Here is a 15,253-nt window from a genome sequence, read left to right on the forward strand (position 1 = left end):
ATACTTTTCCAGGTCTTTAAAAACAGAATTGTCACAGTCTCTTCAGTTCAGGTCTCAAAAGAAATTAATTGATAACATAGACTCCTGAGTGGCTGACATATGAGTGACACCCAGTTCTACAATTTCACATCTAATCAAGGAAGATGGGAATTCTAGTTGGCCTATTGTCTCTTTGAATCTGTTTCTGGATGGAATCCAGCTGGCTCAAATGCAGCCCTGGGAGATTGATGTAGGCAGAAGAAGGAAAAAAAAAAAATGTAAGCCAAAAAACTGGCACATGAGATAGTGCTTTCCACATTGTCAAAAGACTTGCCTGACATAGCTGTGGATTTACTTGTGATTAGTTTCCTGAAATTTCTCAATGGCTCAAATGCAATTTTCTATCCCAATCGTCCTTGACCATTCTGACTATGAATAGATAATGAAGACCTTTGGCATCTATCAGATACAGCATCTTGAAGTGATGCCTGATAGAGGCAGAAGTTTAAAAACTCAACTTCTACCTTAATGTTCCTAATAATAAAGAGAGGAAGCAATACTAAAAATTTATGAAGAATAGCAAGGAATGCAAAATGGGACCTAATTAAGAGCTAAAATTACATGGCAACATTTTAAGCAGTAAGAGACCATCTATGAGAAGGAAATGATTAATAGTTAATTTATATATGGAATAGTTAGGAAAAGAAAGTTCCATGGAGGATGGAGTCATTTTTTCCTCAAGGATGAGTGAGATGTAGACATTTGCAACCATGATGGGAAAACAGCCCAGGCCCAGAGCACAGTAGAGCAAATCCTTAGTAGCACACGTCTAAGTGATGTAAATTTAGGAGATGCTGGACCAGTTTAGTGAAGAACAAAATGTGCAGAGAGGAAGAGGGATGGCTTTGGTGGAAAAGATGTTGCAGGACCTTAAAGGCTGGCACTTTATTGAGACTGGATGCTGCAGAAAATCAGAAGATGGATGTTTTAGAGCCGTGGAAGGGTGTGATGAAAACAGTGCTAGAGGAGGATTGGTTTCAGAGTGACATGTCAGCTGAATGGGAATAAGAAAGAGAGCTCTGTTTAGAAGCAAGTGGTGATGCAGAACTGGATTCAAGTCCTTCCCCGTTCCTCCCACCATCCTTTTTAGTCTCAAGGAGAATATTTTCTTTATGTAGACTGGTCTTAAGGGAAGAGCAGAGTGCCAGTTTAGGAGAATGATGGAATTTAGATGGAGGGAACAGCAGAATAAAGGTAAAGAGGTAATGGGCGGTATGGTCCTGAAAGGTGAACTAATTTGCCCCAGGTCTCATTATTAACAGGAGTCAAGTTCTAAAATCAAAAAATCCAATGTTTCTCCACTGTGCCACCTTGCTTCTTCTTCCTAGGTATAACACTACTGCCACTATTCAGCAAATTTTACTTCATTGCTAGTCACATTTTAATGTATTGCTTGCCCAGCATGAAACACGATTTTCCTGAAGCCAGTGAGGCAGGGCACTGGGGTTTTCAAAGCTTCCGAAGGCAGAACAATGGCAGAAGCAATTGCAGGAATACTTCCAATTCCACTTCTGGTGGCTTAAGGGATTGCTGATTTGGGAGCAAAACCTCTAATGAGAATAAAAATTGCTCTGCATGAAGTGTTTCATAAAGCTTATTTCCTCTGTTTTCTGTCCTTATTTTTGTGTCAACAAACATGACTCTAGGACAGAACATGTTCTGACTGGTATTTTTTTCCCTTTCCCCTCTACTTCTTCCTTTTTCCTTTCTAACTAAGATCACGTGTCTATCATTCAAGAAATCTTTGTCCCCCTGAGACAGGTCGACAAGCTGAACATGGAGGAGGAGAATCCGGAATTGAAATATGAGTTTAGATGGGCTGAGGTGAAGGAGTTTAGGGATCCAGCATACGTTCCATACACTCATTTCCACGCAAGTACAAGAGCGCATTGACCTAAGTGGATACCAGCTGAAGAATCTAGTGTTAGGCTTGGTAGCTAAACCCAAATTTTGTGCTTGCTGCAGAGACATGAATTGCTCTAACTATGGCTCTTGTGTATTCTATCTTTTCCCCTTGCTTCACTGCACTGGATGTCTTGAGAATTACCAATTCAGGAGTTCGTGTCGTGGCACAGCAGAAACGAATCTGACTAGGAACCATGAGGTTGTGGGTTCGATCCCTGGCCTCGCTCAGGGGGTTAAGGATCCCGTGTCGCTGTGGCTGTGGTGTAGGCCAGCGGCTACAGCTCCGATTAGACCCCCTAGCCTGGGAACCTCCATATGCCGCGGGTGTGGCCCTGAAAAAGACAAAGAAAAGAAAAGCTCTCATGGAGTTCACAAGTTGCTGCCTGGCTCAAGTCTCTTTCAGTTCTGTAGTTGTGCTGAGAGCTGTGTTTTGAGATCAATCTCTTGCCAGACAACATCCCAATATCACAGGTGGCATCCAATTAAATTTGTAAATTAGAAAAAAGAAGAATTACCAATTCAGTCATTAGCCATTAATAACTTCCAAATATACACTGACTCATGCCAATTTGACCCTAGTATATGGCAACCCCAAATGAGAACCTAGATTACAGGTGCTGATACTCATGCTGGCATTTCTCCCATAGGAACCAGGGAATGTGCTTCAGAAAGCTCAGTTGAATAAAATGAAACGGGCCAAAATCTTCATTAAAAACTTGAACAGAACCCAAGTCTCTTTTGAGGAACCACATGCTGTCCAGCCTCCACAGGTCAATGCTATGCCCACAAATTTCTAGCAACAAGACAACACTTTTTAATGCCAAATCTTGCTGATTCAAGCAGTGTATTCTTTCAGTCATGCTACCCGCAGCATCTAGTACAAGAGTTTGAAAAGGCAAATCTAATCTTCTACCGCTAATAAAATTATACCTAATCCTGAAAATTATTTATTGATTGGGAAGAATGGCTCTCCTGTTTTGGAGAGAAGCTTAAATGAAGTGTGGCAGAAACAAATAGAATGAAAAGGGTAAATAAAGCAAGAGGAGATAGAAAGACAAGAAGTGGGAAGATCTTTCCCAAACCTTAAAATTAAGAATAATTTGTCTTCGTAGTGTGTGAAAAAGGGAGTGTCTGTGTTACTTATAAAATAAGTCCTTCATACATTCTGCAAAAGGATGTCAACCAAGGTAGAATCTGAAAGTTTATGAGCAGAAGCAACTTAAATAGTTCATCTCTTCTTGCCTCTAGATGCTCTTTAAGTTATACGTCCCTCTCCACCAACATTTTCTTAGTTGAAAGAGGGGAATTATAGGTATTTTGCAGAAGTAGTTGGATGTTCTAACTTGAAAATCCATTACTTCCCTAAAGTTTAAAAACACTAGAGTAGTTATCTGGTCAACGCTTTTCTTAAATGGAGAAGACTCTTTTTATCTAAGGAGGAATTGGTCATAAAAACATCACAGTCGTGTCTTCTGTCTTATGTCTATATATGATCAGAAAGTTACATTTTAATTGGTTTTAAATTATCTTATTAAATATTTATATGCATATGCATTTACCTGTGTTTGCATTATAAAGTTATCCCAACCATAGCCTGGGACATTTATGACGTTGCAAAATGAAATTCCACTTCCAGCACCCTCATAGTCCTTAGGTGGTATCACCATTCCCTTATTTCCTGGGCTTGATATATCAGTGTCATCTCTGTCACCTGTCTTTCCCTTGTCCTCTACTGCCAAGTGGTTGATACTGTCACTTAGTTCTTCACAATATTTCTTACCCCCCCCTTTACTCATGCCCAATGTCAATGACGAGAATAGGCAACCCCCCCTTTTTCTTTTCATGGCTGCACCCGTAGCAATGGAAGTTCCCAGGCTAGGGGTCGAATCGAAGCTGCAGCTGCAGGCTTACACCACAGCCATGGCAACATCAGATATGAGCTGCATCTGCAACCTATCCTGCAGCTCATGGCAAGGCTGGATCCTTAACCCACCGAGCGAGGCCAGGCAATGAACCTGCATCCTCATGGACACTGTGTTGGGTTCCTAACCCACTGAGCCACACGGGAACTCTTCCCCCCCCCTTTTTGGACTACTGGTATCCCTCCCAATTGTTATGTTCTCTCCCTTTCTCTCCCCTCACCTCCCCTTCATTGCTGAAAAACCTACTGCTTAGATTTCCTAAGGCATCTATTTAATTAAAGTCTAGCTTCTCTACCTGATGTCCTGCTATGTAGACACTCTAGAATCTGGCCTAATTTAGCTCTGGTATGACAAGCTGAAAATAGAAAAAAGTACAGAGTAGAGGCAACAGAAGACCATGCTCTTTCTCTTCCTCCTTTCTTGTCTCCTCTCTCTTCCTCCATCACTTCTCTTTTCTCCCTCTTCCCATTCCTTTCTATCCCTCTCCCTTGCAGAGGGCCTTCCTTCACTGTATCCCCAGACCGCAGCTATGCAAATCCTCTGATTTAAAAATCCTTTGTCTTGGGAGTTCCCTGGTGGCTCAGTGGGTTAAGGACCTCGCATTGTCATTGCTATGACTCGGATTGCTTCTGTGGTGCAGGTTGGATCCCTGGCCCAGGAGTTTTTGCATGCTGTGGGTACAGCCAAAAAAAAAAAAAATACATACCCCCAAACCAAAAATCCTATGTCTTGATTTGAAAATGATATACCCAGTTTATCTCCAAGCCTTAACTCAAGTTGTTCCTTTTGCCAACTTGGAAAAAAGATGTTTGAATGCTTACTTTGCTCTGTGCAGTGTTAAACATCTAATTTATGTGATCTCCTTGAACCTTTATAACAATACTTTATGATCAACCATGTCCCCATTTTATAGAGAAGGAAACTGAGTGGAAAAGGGTAAATGAATTGTCCCCACCAAGTTTGTAAAAAATGGAGATGAATCAGAGCAAGAGCAAAGCCTTGCCCCAACCAGGCTCCAGTCCTCCAATAGGGGGCTCTGTTGACAGCTCTTTTATTTAACGGGTATTAACAACTGATACTCAACCACAAAATTCTTTGCATTACTACTAAAAAAGTCTTTGTGTGTGGGTCTTCCCTTCACAGTTAAACTAGACATTCCTTCAGGGCAAGGATGGTGTCTTACATTATTTTGTATTCCTCTCTACAGAGGATAGAAATACATACACAGGAAGTTCTTAAATGAATTAACACACTGATGCAGCTTTCTCAAGCCTGTTCTGCTGGCTCTATTTAGAAGGCACCTTATGACTTTTCCTTAGGATGTCAACTCAACTGCCAAAAAGTAATTTAGGCTGTTGGATATTGACTCTATCCCCCCAAATCTCTTTTACTAAATATAGATGTCGTATATGAAAAGAATGGGATAACACACGTGAAGCCTCTCAGTGTCTCCCATAAGAAATATGACATATCCCATGCTTTTATTCATTTGCTGTGTCCAGAAGACTTTCTTTTTTTCTTACCAACATGAAGCTCTCAAGAGGAAAAATGGAGCTCATGATTTGTAGGGGCCTCTTTGGGGAGGGGGGAGCCCTTCTTGTAGATGAAAGTTAAAAGCTGAAGTTTCAAGAATTTCTGGATGCAATGCCAAGCACATCTGTGTGCTAGGGTGTTCTAGTCAGGGGAAGATTGATTATTGGCAGGTGAAGGTTAAGGGGGAGGCTTTAAACGGGCAGGAAGTCTATTTGGAGGACATGGTCTATTACAGAAAGGTGATTTTGATGCGAAGCCGTATCAGTGACAGGGGTTTGAGGAGAATGTCCATGAGTGCACACTTCTAAATTAACTTATCAATAAATGTACACTCGGTGTGCGTTTCGTCTTTTCTCATCATGACCCTGCTATGGCTAATATCTAACATTCGATCTTAAGTTAATATAGCAGGTACTGCCTATGAGTTGGCATGCCAGACCACAAAACTAGACAACTAGAACTCTCTGTAATTCAGATTTCCGTTTTGTTTATGAGGAATGTGCTCTTTGCTCAGAAAAATGGGAAGACACGTAGATTGCATTTAGGGCCTCTATCAAGAGAATGAATATGGGAGGATTTGCCTGAGTTCTTGAAACAGACTTGTGTTGGGACTTTAATGTATTCCATGAGGTGGAAAAACTGCATATATTAATAGCTCTATTTGCAGATAGGGAAAGCCATAGACCAAAGTAATAAAAACTTCAGAGTTTCCATTAATTAGAGCAATAGAACTTCTTTCCAGCAAACACTCTGTAGCTGAGCTGAAGATCTGGACAATGCAAACAACAGAATAGAGATTAAAACTGAGGAGAGAAGTTCCTGTGGTGGCACAGTGGTTAACGAATCCGACTAGGAACCATGAGGTTGCGGGTCGATCCCTGCCCTTGCTCAGTGGGTTAACGATCCGGCGTTGCCGTGAGCTGTGGTGTAGGTTGCAGACGCGGCTCGGATCCCGCATTGCTGTGGCTCTGGCGTAGGCCAGCGGCTATAGCTCTGATTCGACCCCTAGCCTGGGAACCTCCATATGCCACGGGAGCAGCCCAAGAAACGGCAAAAAAAAAAAAAAAAAAAAAAAAACTGAGGAGAATAAAACAAAAGCAAAAATACATCGACGTAGATCAATGTCTGCATCAGAGTCAACTGCTTAGGAAGAGAAAACTCAGTTACTGTGGTTTTGTATCATATGGGATGTGTGATAAAACGAGTCCCCATCTTACGATGGTGTTTCTCTTACACAAGGGTCCAGTCTTACTCCTGAGTTTATCATCCACATGAACTTGAGAATCTTTATTTTATGTTCAAATGGAGTCTCTTGGGCTCTTGCCTGTTCCCAAATGCTGCTCCCACGATCAGCAGCAGTTGATCCATCTAGTTCTCTTGTGTGAGATTTTGATCATTATTACCAGAAATTTGTAGATTAATTTTGGGATAATCTTTCATATCACCCAGAAACATGCTGTGTCTGCTTATTTATGCAGCGCAGGGGTTGAGGATCTTTTTTTTTTTTTTTTTTTTTTTTTTTTTTGGTGCCGTATCTGGGGCCTATGAAGGTTCCCAGGCTAGAGGTCTAATCAGAGCTGCAGCTGTAACCTTGAGCCACAGCCCTGGCAATGCAGGATCTGAGCCACATCTTCGACCTAGGCTGCAGCTCGTGGCAACACTGGATCCTTAACCCACCGAGCAAGGCCAGGAATGGAACCCACATCTTCATGGATACCGGTCAGATTCATAACTTGCTGAGCCACAACAGGAAATCAAATATCAGCCTCACTCACTATAGTGAATGAACAGTGGCGTGGCCAAATTTCTAAGGTTCACAATTTCAAAAATGCAGGAACAGTTTCCTACAGATTTGTAGTCATGTAGTAAAAAGGAGATCAGAAAAGAGTCCACCTTTGAAGGTCAAGGTTTAAAACACTGCTGTGCTGTAGTACATGGATTCCCGTGTTTTGAGCAGCTAGTTTATCTGCTGCAGCTGAAGATGAGGTCAAGCCACCTAACTGGGTTTTTGTTTGTTTGTTTGTTTAGGGCCACATCTGCGGCATATGGAGGTTCCCAGGCTAGGGGTCCAATCGGAGGTGTAGCCTCCGGCCTACACCAGAGCCACAGCTATGCCGGATCCTTAACCCACTGATCGAGGCCAGGGATCGAATCCGAAACATCATGGTTCCTAGTCGGATTCATTAACCACTGTGCCACAAGGGGAACTCCTAAGCCACCTAACTGTTAATGCTTCTTTTTGAGTGTTCGATTGTCATGTTTGCTGAGAAGAGATCTGCATCTCCAGAAATAACTGCCTTGCCCTTCGCTTAGAGGAATTCCAGTTTCTTTTCTTTCCCTGGACCGGGGCAGGTGCAGACCAGATGATCAGGACTGAAAAGAAGATCCTTTGACCTATCCCAAGATCCTGAAAACTGAAACTGAGTGACCGGTGTCCAAGGACATATTTGCAAGGTGGCCTTTAGTGCTTGGTGTGATAATTTCTCAGTCAGCTGCCCTCTGGGGGCAAGGGTACAGCTAGAGGGCTCAGTCTTTGATGGTGGGTGCAGAGTCTGGGAACAGAGCTCAAGCTGATTGCTTTCAGCCTTTTGTAAAATTTGGTTTAAAGGTGAAGGACAACAACGGTCCAAGCCCCTTGTTTTGTCTAAATGGTATCTTGCTTTACCAATTACTTCTGGAGGCTTGACCTGACTCTCTCCAGTGTTTTGCCAAGTTATTATTTCTTTCTAAACAGTGGGCCAAGAGGAAGGAAGAAGAGGAGCACATGACCCTTTGGTGAATTCAACTCCCTGCTGGGGTCCACGGCGTGGGCCTTTGTTCCCCCAGCACAGCGGCCCAGTGCCTGCTCTTTCTTATCCTTTAATGCTGGGCCTAGGACTCCCTTCTCCCTGCAAAGCGTATTCAGCTGTCACCATTGTCCCTACAGGTCCATTAACTCAGTTGCTCCAAATCCTTCAATGCAAAAAGCAGCTCCTCTTTCTCTCCTTCTCTCTCTTCCCCACTCCCTGCTTTTGGTGGGAGAGAATAAGGGTAAGAGGAGACACCCTCCAAATACACAGAATGATTGACAGGGCTGAGATGAACACATCCATGCATCTTAGACCTACTTCCACATACGCACTTACCGACCTGCTCTCGCCCCCATTTATTGCACATGTGCCAAGCTAGGTGCTTTGTGGTTTTCTCCATGACATCCCCAAGGAAAGCATTCCTCTCTTCACTTTTCAGAGGCAGGAGCTGAGCCATTAAGTCACCTGTCCAAGGCCATGCAGCTACGAGAGGTGGTACCCGGATTAGAACATGAATTTTTTTTTCTGCACTGTACTCTCCCACTTCCGAAATCATCTTTGGAATTTTATACCATAGAGGGGCAGCTAATAGATGGGATTTCTACCATGGTCATAGGAAGCTGAAAGAGGTGGGGATTTTTCATATAAGACCCAAGCTTAATTTGGGAGCAGTCATTTCACATTTTACCCAAATGGCATTTTTCCTAATCTGCCCCCAAATCCGACCCATCAAGTTCCACTGTTTTTTCCCTTTCCTCCTCTGGGTGGAGAAGAGGTTCCATTTACTGGCTCCAAAGTGGGGTAACTAGAGAGGAAAGTGCCTTGGATGTTTGAATGTCCATGTGAGCTAGTCAACACACATTTATTAGCATCTTCTGTGGGGTACAAATGTGGCTCAGGCCTGTCCCTGTCTTAGGAGACTTCACCCTCCCTAAGGAGTCAAGTGGTAAAAAGGCAAAGTAGAATCTAACAAAACAAAACAAAAAACGATACCAAAGAACTTACAAAACAGAAACAGACTCAATGATTTTGAAATCAAATTCATGGTTACCAAAGGGGAAATGTGGGGTGTGAGGAATAAATCAGAGGGTTGGGATTGACATATACGCACAACAACATGTAAAATAAATAAGTAACAAGGACCTACTGTTTGGCACAGGGTAATTTACTCAATACTGGGTAATAACCTACATGGGAAAAGAATCAGAAAAGGAACAGATTTATATGTATATGTATAACTTATTTATCTTGCTGCACACCTGAAACTAACCCAACTTTCTAAAAGTCAACTATACGCCAGTAAAATGTCTTTTTAAAAAGGCAAAGTAGAAAGCAGGGTTTTTTTTTTTTTTTTTTTTTTTTTTTAAGGCAATTGTGTTAAATGCAACCTATAGATCCCTAATAGTCAGCCCCAAATGAAGGGAAACCTTACTGGGAGATGTGGTGGGGGGCTTCCGGAAGGAAGTGGGACTTCGGTGGAAGCTTTGAAGTGTAAATATACAGAGGTGACAAGGATGTTCGACACACAGGCTTATAAACCTAGAACCAGAAGGCACGGCGCATATGATGGTAAACTCTCATTTTGCAGACAGTAAGATGGAAAACTCGAGTAATGAGGTGTAAGAGAAGAGACCAGGACCGGGGTGGAGGGCATAGAGCTGAGCACTTGAGCTGCAGGGAAGGGCATATGTTTGCTGCCGTATGGATTTGGTGGGAGATACAGGTGGAAAGTTGGGGCCGAGTTACAGAGGGCCAGCAAGTCAGACTCAGCAATTCAGGCTTCATCCTCTGGATGATGAGGGTCCATGTGGTAAGTCTCAGCTGAAAAATGCTTGGCTGGAAGCCATGTTTTAGGAAGCCCAGCTGGCAACCCATGGAGTGGAGGGAAGTAGAGGCAAGAGGACTAGTTAGGAGGTGGTTGTAATGACCCACGCGTGACAGCATCTTTGCACTGGAGCGGTAGCTGTGGTCCAGATGTGGGAGAGACTTTAAAGGAAAGACTCACAGGATTTGATGACAGATTGGCTATGGGGGCTAGAGGAATATTAGAGAGGGGGAGAAAACAGCTAACAGGCTAATACCCCTCCTTCCCAACACATTGAGATAGAATTGAAGATATTTTAAATAGGAAACATATTTCAAGACAAACTTTTCCCATAAAATATCTTCTTTCAAATATCTCTCCCTTCCCCACCCCGGCTATGGATATAACCTAAAGGAAAGGTAAATTTACCATATGACCATGGACTTCATTTCATACATGAGCCTCTTTTCCCTCAAAGACAATAATGATGATTAAAAATAATAATCTATTTAGAGTCAGCTCCTTAAAGATTTTAATTCCCGTCAATTTACTCCACGCGCTTGCTACGCAAAAATATCGCACAGGGGAAAAAGAACCAGATGTCCTGACCTGACCCATTGGTTGGTCTCATCCACATGGCAATAGCTGGCGAAATCTCAGTATCAGAAATCCTGCTGGATGGATTCTTAAAGAATAAACCATTTAAAATCTAAAACACGCAAGAACCAAGCCCCCATCCAGCCCCATGTGGGTGTATAATTAAGACAGGAAATGCAAAGTGCCACACTTGTCACTTGTGTCTACTGTTGCAGCAGAAATGACCACGACAATGTGTTTCAAGTTACATAAATTTCTTTCGAAGGAGAGGAGAGAGAGCCCATTTAGTTCTTTGCTGAAGGTTCCCGCTCATCATCTACGCCCAGTTCATGGACTCTCTAGGTTCATCGTGTGTTTTAGTTTTCCACGCCACTATCAAAGTGGGTTTTCTAAGTTAATGGGTCCAGCTTGCCAATTGCTTTTTGCTTCTGAGAGCGGTCACTTTACTGCGTGCTTAGATGGCAGCAGGGAGCCACAGGGCAAGTGGAAATCCACCCCCCACCCCAACCCTGTGATTTTTCACTTCCCTGGGAGGGATGCCCCGCGTGCTGGGCTGTTACGAGTACTGATGGGAACTTCATGTGTGTTACCCGCGCAAGTGCTGTCAGGAAGAAACCAAATGTCAACCTGAGGTATGCAGAAGTCACCATAAATATGTCTCTGAATGTTTACCATCTGGAACCGTGGATTTAGATTTTGACAAGAAACTAGGATCGCCCTGCGGGCCCTGTCTTGAAACGGGCCTTTTGGCTCCCCAAGTAACTTCATATTACCTTAGCCTTGTTAGGGAGAATAACACACAACTTTGCCTTCTACAGGTGTGAATTTATTATTTTTCAACACTTCCTTTCTTGTTTCCATCCTGCCTAAATCCTGCAGACAACTGATTTAGGGAGGGGGATTTTCCCATATTGCCAAACTCCTGGGGCGGCCGCCTGGCAGTCAGTTGGTAACATTAGCACCATATGCTTTGAGGCTCCAGTGGTGAAACAGTGACGGATTTGCTTTTGTCAGATGCCATCATACTGCATCTCCCAGAGGAAGACCCCAACAGTGACTTAACTTTCTCCTAAAATATCTCTGCCATCACGAAAAATGCGATTGGTAGCCAGCACGGAACCTGCTAGGGGCTGTGTACATAATCCTAATCCTGACACCACACCAGCTATTACTTTGCCTTTCTGTCTTTATTTTTTTTAAACCTCCAGTTCCATTGTAAAGCTAAAATGGAATGACTGGAATGTCAAAAGACTGCAGCTTATGAACTTAGTCCTCTTTTGGTTATGTAATATTGGGAATCGGATCATACTCGGTCGTAATAACTGCCTGGTGATTTAGGAGGATATTTTCTCGTTGGAGAAGGTTTTTGAGATGATTTCGGAGAACGCTCTAGATAACAACTGGACACTATCGTGCATTGAAAAAAAAATGTTTTAAAGAGTAATTTAAAAAATCAATTCTCTTGCTGCAAAATTCTCAACGCAATTTGAAACATAATTTTTCAAGCATCTTTATGCAGTTGAAGACAAGAATCCCGGAGCATTAGCCCTAAATCCTGTTATTCAACCTACGGAACAGCTCCTATTTCAGAATAGCTTATATACAGTATTATTCACAGAATCTCTCACCTGCGAAGGGTGAGGACAGTGTTGGGTTTCTGTACCCACTGTGCAAGTCCCATAGGAGCAGGAATTCTTGAGCACCACAGGTATAGAAATACTGCTGTAGGGGGGCAAGTCTGTTAGGGTGCAAAAGAAGTTATGGTCTCCATTCCCTTGATGAGAAACTTGGCAAAAAATGAAAATTGTATTTTTTTGATCCCTGTAAAAATAGGGCATCCATGGGAAAGGCCTTTGTTATTCCTCAAATTAAGTATAATAGATGAACCCCCATTGCTCCACTCAGTTCAGTTTAAATTTGGTGGCGCTTTTGGCAGAATCGTTATGTTAATGGCTCCTCACATGTATGATGACAACTCATTTGGTGTGACTCAGGCACCGGATGACCATTAATTTCCAATGACTAATTTATAATTAAAACCCTTTAAAAAAACATTTGTTTATAACCAAGCCAGAAAATCTATTTACATTTAATTAACACTTCAGATAGCCTGTTTAAAACCCATAAATGCAGTGACTTTAATGATCCATTACAGAGATGCTACTTCAGTTTTCAGTGACTTGTAAAACTTTTCACAAACAGATCTGCAAATGAATTACCTCCATCTGCTCCCCTGCAGCTGCAAGAGGGCTCCGTTAAAGAGCGTTTTCCTACTTCCTCCTTTTCTGCTTTTCTTCTCACTCTAAGCATTTTTGTTTTAAAGTCACTCTATCAGCCGCTCCCAAGGCAGCCCTTCTCCTAAGGAGTTTCCAACTTAGAGTCCATCTCCAAATTGTTTTTTTTAGAAACACTTTGGTCCCTCACAAATCAGGCAGGATCTACATTGAAAAAAAAAAAAAAAATCACTGAAGAAAAAGCTTTTCCATCTCTGCCAGTAACTCAGTGACAGATTCTTCCAAGAATCCTCAGGCACCGAGGAGTGCAATGCAACAGTTTGAAAGTCAATTTTCATTTTGAAAGCTAAGATCCATGCTTTCTTGGGCTTATCCATCCTTTGTGAACAATTTATAACTCCGGTTTTAAGTAGGTAACGAGGAGATGAAAGGGTGGGGACAGACACGGCTTCTAAAGACATTTTCTTCACTACACCTTCCAGAGCGAGGCAGGAGGAGGGTTAGTTCTATAAAGACAGCCAAGCACCCAGCTAGGTTCACTGTTATCTGTCAGCGGTACAATAGAGGCATTGATAAGAGAGCAACAACTGGGTTTGACAAGTGTGCTGTGCTAGCATTCCATTCAAAAGTATGTTGAGGGAAAGAGAGAGAGAGAGAGAGAGGGAGAGAGAGATGCATTGAGCGTCTTTTACTTTACCTGGAAAAACTGCTTTGCTTGTGGCTGCAGAAAATGAATTCCTCCTCTTCTCCCCCCAAAGCCAAGTGGTTCTCTCGCCGGCCACTCTCACTTGGAGAAGACCACACAGCTCCAGCAAGGCAGCCTTCCTGCTCCTAATCCCCACTCGCATGTGATGACACACGCTAACCCCAACCATCTGGTGAAACACGTCCTCAAGCACTCAGCACAGCGGTGTGGCAAGACGGGCTGCCCAATCCAATCGCTGGGGCTGGGTGTCTCTCACCGACCGGAGGCTGAGGGCAGGGCTCAAACTGGAGGGCTGAGAACTCCCAGTCAAGTAACCTGAGATTTTCCGAGAGAAAGAACTGCTATAAAAAGAGAAGAAGTGGGAGGCGCTAAAGAGAAGGTGGAGGGAATGAATTATTCCGGTGGCCAGTTGTGTATTACTTTACACAACTCCTTGCGCCTCCCCCCTCCCACCCCGGGACCACTGGGACTCTCCGGAGGATGCACAGAAACACTAAAAATCTTTGCCTGCCAACCTACGGAGCGCGATCTTCTCAGCCAGGCACCCCCCCACCCCTTGCCCCCCCACCTCCAGGAGATTAAAAAACTTCATCTTGACATATTGATCAAATATTCATGTAGGAGTCGTTTGCCCTGAAATGTGGCATCTACAATTTGAAATCTAAACTCCTACCTTCCTTTGATGAGATCGTGGCTCCAACATTCCTGGGAGGAAGGGGGTGGGGGCACGGCTAAGAGCAGAAACTTCTCTGTTCCCACATACAGCTCTTGACTGTTCGCCACGGGCTGAACTTCAGAAACAGTCAATGAAAATCATTTTCGTTTCTGCTCATGTAAAATAGCACGCGTTCCCATAGATAAAGGTGGCTTTAAAAAAAAAAAAAAAGAAAAGAAATCCCTCGCTGCCTTCACAGACATCTCTTTGTAAAAAGCACTGGGTACCAGAGGGCTGCACTCTGTCATTGATTATTTTTATTGGCTTCTAGTTAATTGCACTTATAATGTCCATATAGCTCAAACAGCTCATTAACAATCTTGTTTTGAAATGTTTTCAATTTTTGGCCAATTGCAATACCTCCTTCTTAGGTGCATTTCTTTTTCTTTCTTTCCTTTTTTTTTTTTTGAGTTCTCTGAACTGTTTTATATAACTAATTACTTTGATAGCAGTTTGAACCAGAAAATGGTTATACTTGTTACAATGCTTTTAAAGAGATATCTGGAAAGAAATCAATTGCTACAAATCTCACCATTTAGAAAATTCCATCAGGCTTCTAAGGATTTTGATAATCTGAAATAGAAAATAGGAATTTGAAATATTATCAACCTCCTGACAGTTTCTGTGGGAAGCCAACATTTTAAATATTGCACCTTTTGAATTTCTTTGAACTGGGAAGGGGAATCACTGGGGGAAAAAAAATACACCGACAAAACAAAACAAAACAAAACCCTTTAAATGTGCCTAAAGCATGAGAATCTAGACTATAAATAGATATCTATATCCTCAAACTACCCATATCACAAAGAGAATTATTTCAATAGACAGCAAAATTGACTCACCTTTTTCCCCCAAGAATTTGTGTGTGGTATTAAGATACTTACAAGTTACTCTTGGGAACATTTTCTGAAGCACAGGATTTAGAGACCTGTTATTTTCAGACAGTAAGTTTTCCCTATAACTGGGCTATAGGAAAGAAGGGGGAAAAAAAACAAACCCTAAAACCCAG

General features: G+C 42.5%; 1 protein-coding gene across 7 annotated transcripts in view; it reads right to left on the reverse strand.

The window, feature by feature from the left end:
- SULF1 (sulfatase 1) overlaps positions 1–14,312 on the reverse strand; it is a 182,943-nt gene extending 168,631 nt beyond the window's left edge. For 2 of the 7 annotated variants that reach the window (XR_002343270.1, XM_021089264.1), the window contains exon 1: positions 13,521–13,847. The gene's annotated coding sequence lies outside the window, so the exon portion shown is untranslated. Of the gene's footprint in view, positions 1–13,520; positions 13,869–14,202 lie in introns of those variants that run through there. The other 5 variants (XM_021089268.1, XM_021089261.1, XM_021089257.1 and 2 more) reach the window with 5 other exon arrangements.

The sequence above is a fragment of the Sus scrofa genome, chromosome 4 (genome assembly GCF_000003025.6).
Source record: "Sus scrofa isolate TJ Tabasco breed Duroc chromosome 4, Sscrofa11.1, whole genome shotgun sequence".
NCBI lineage: Eukaryota > Metazoa > Chordata > Mammalia > Artiodactyla > Suidae > Sus > Sus scrofa.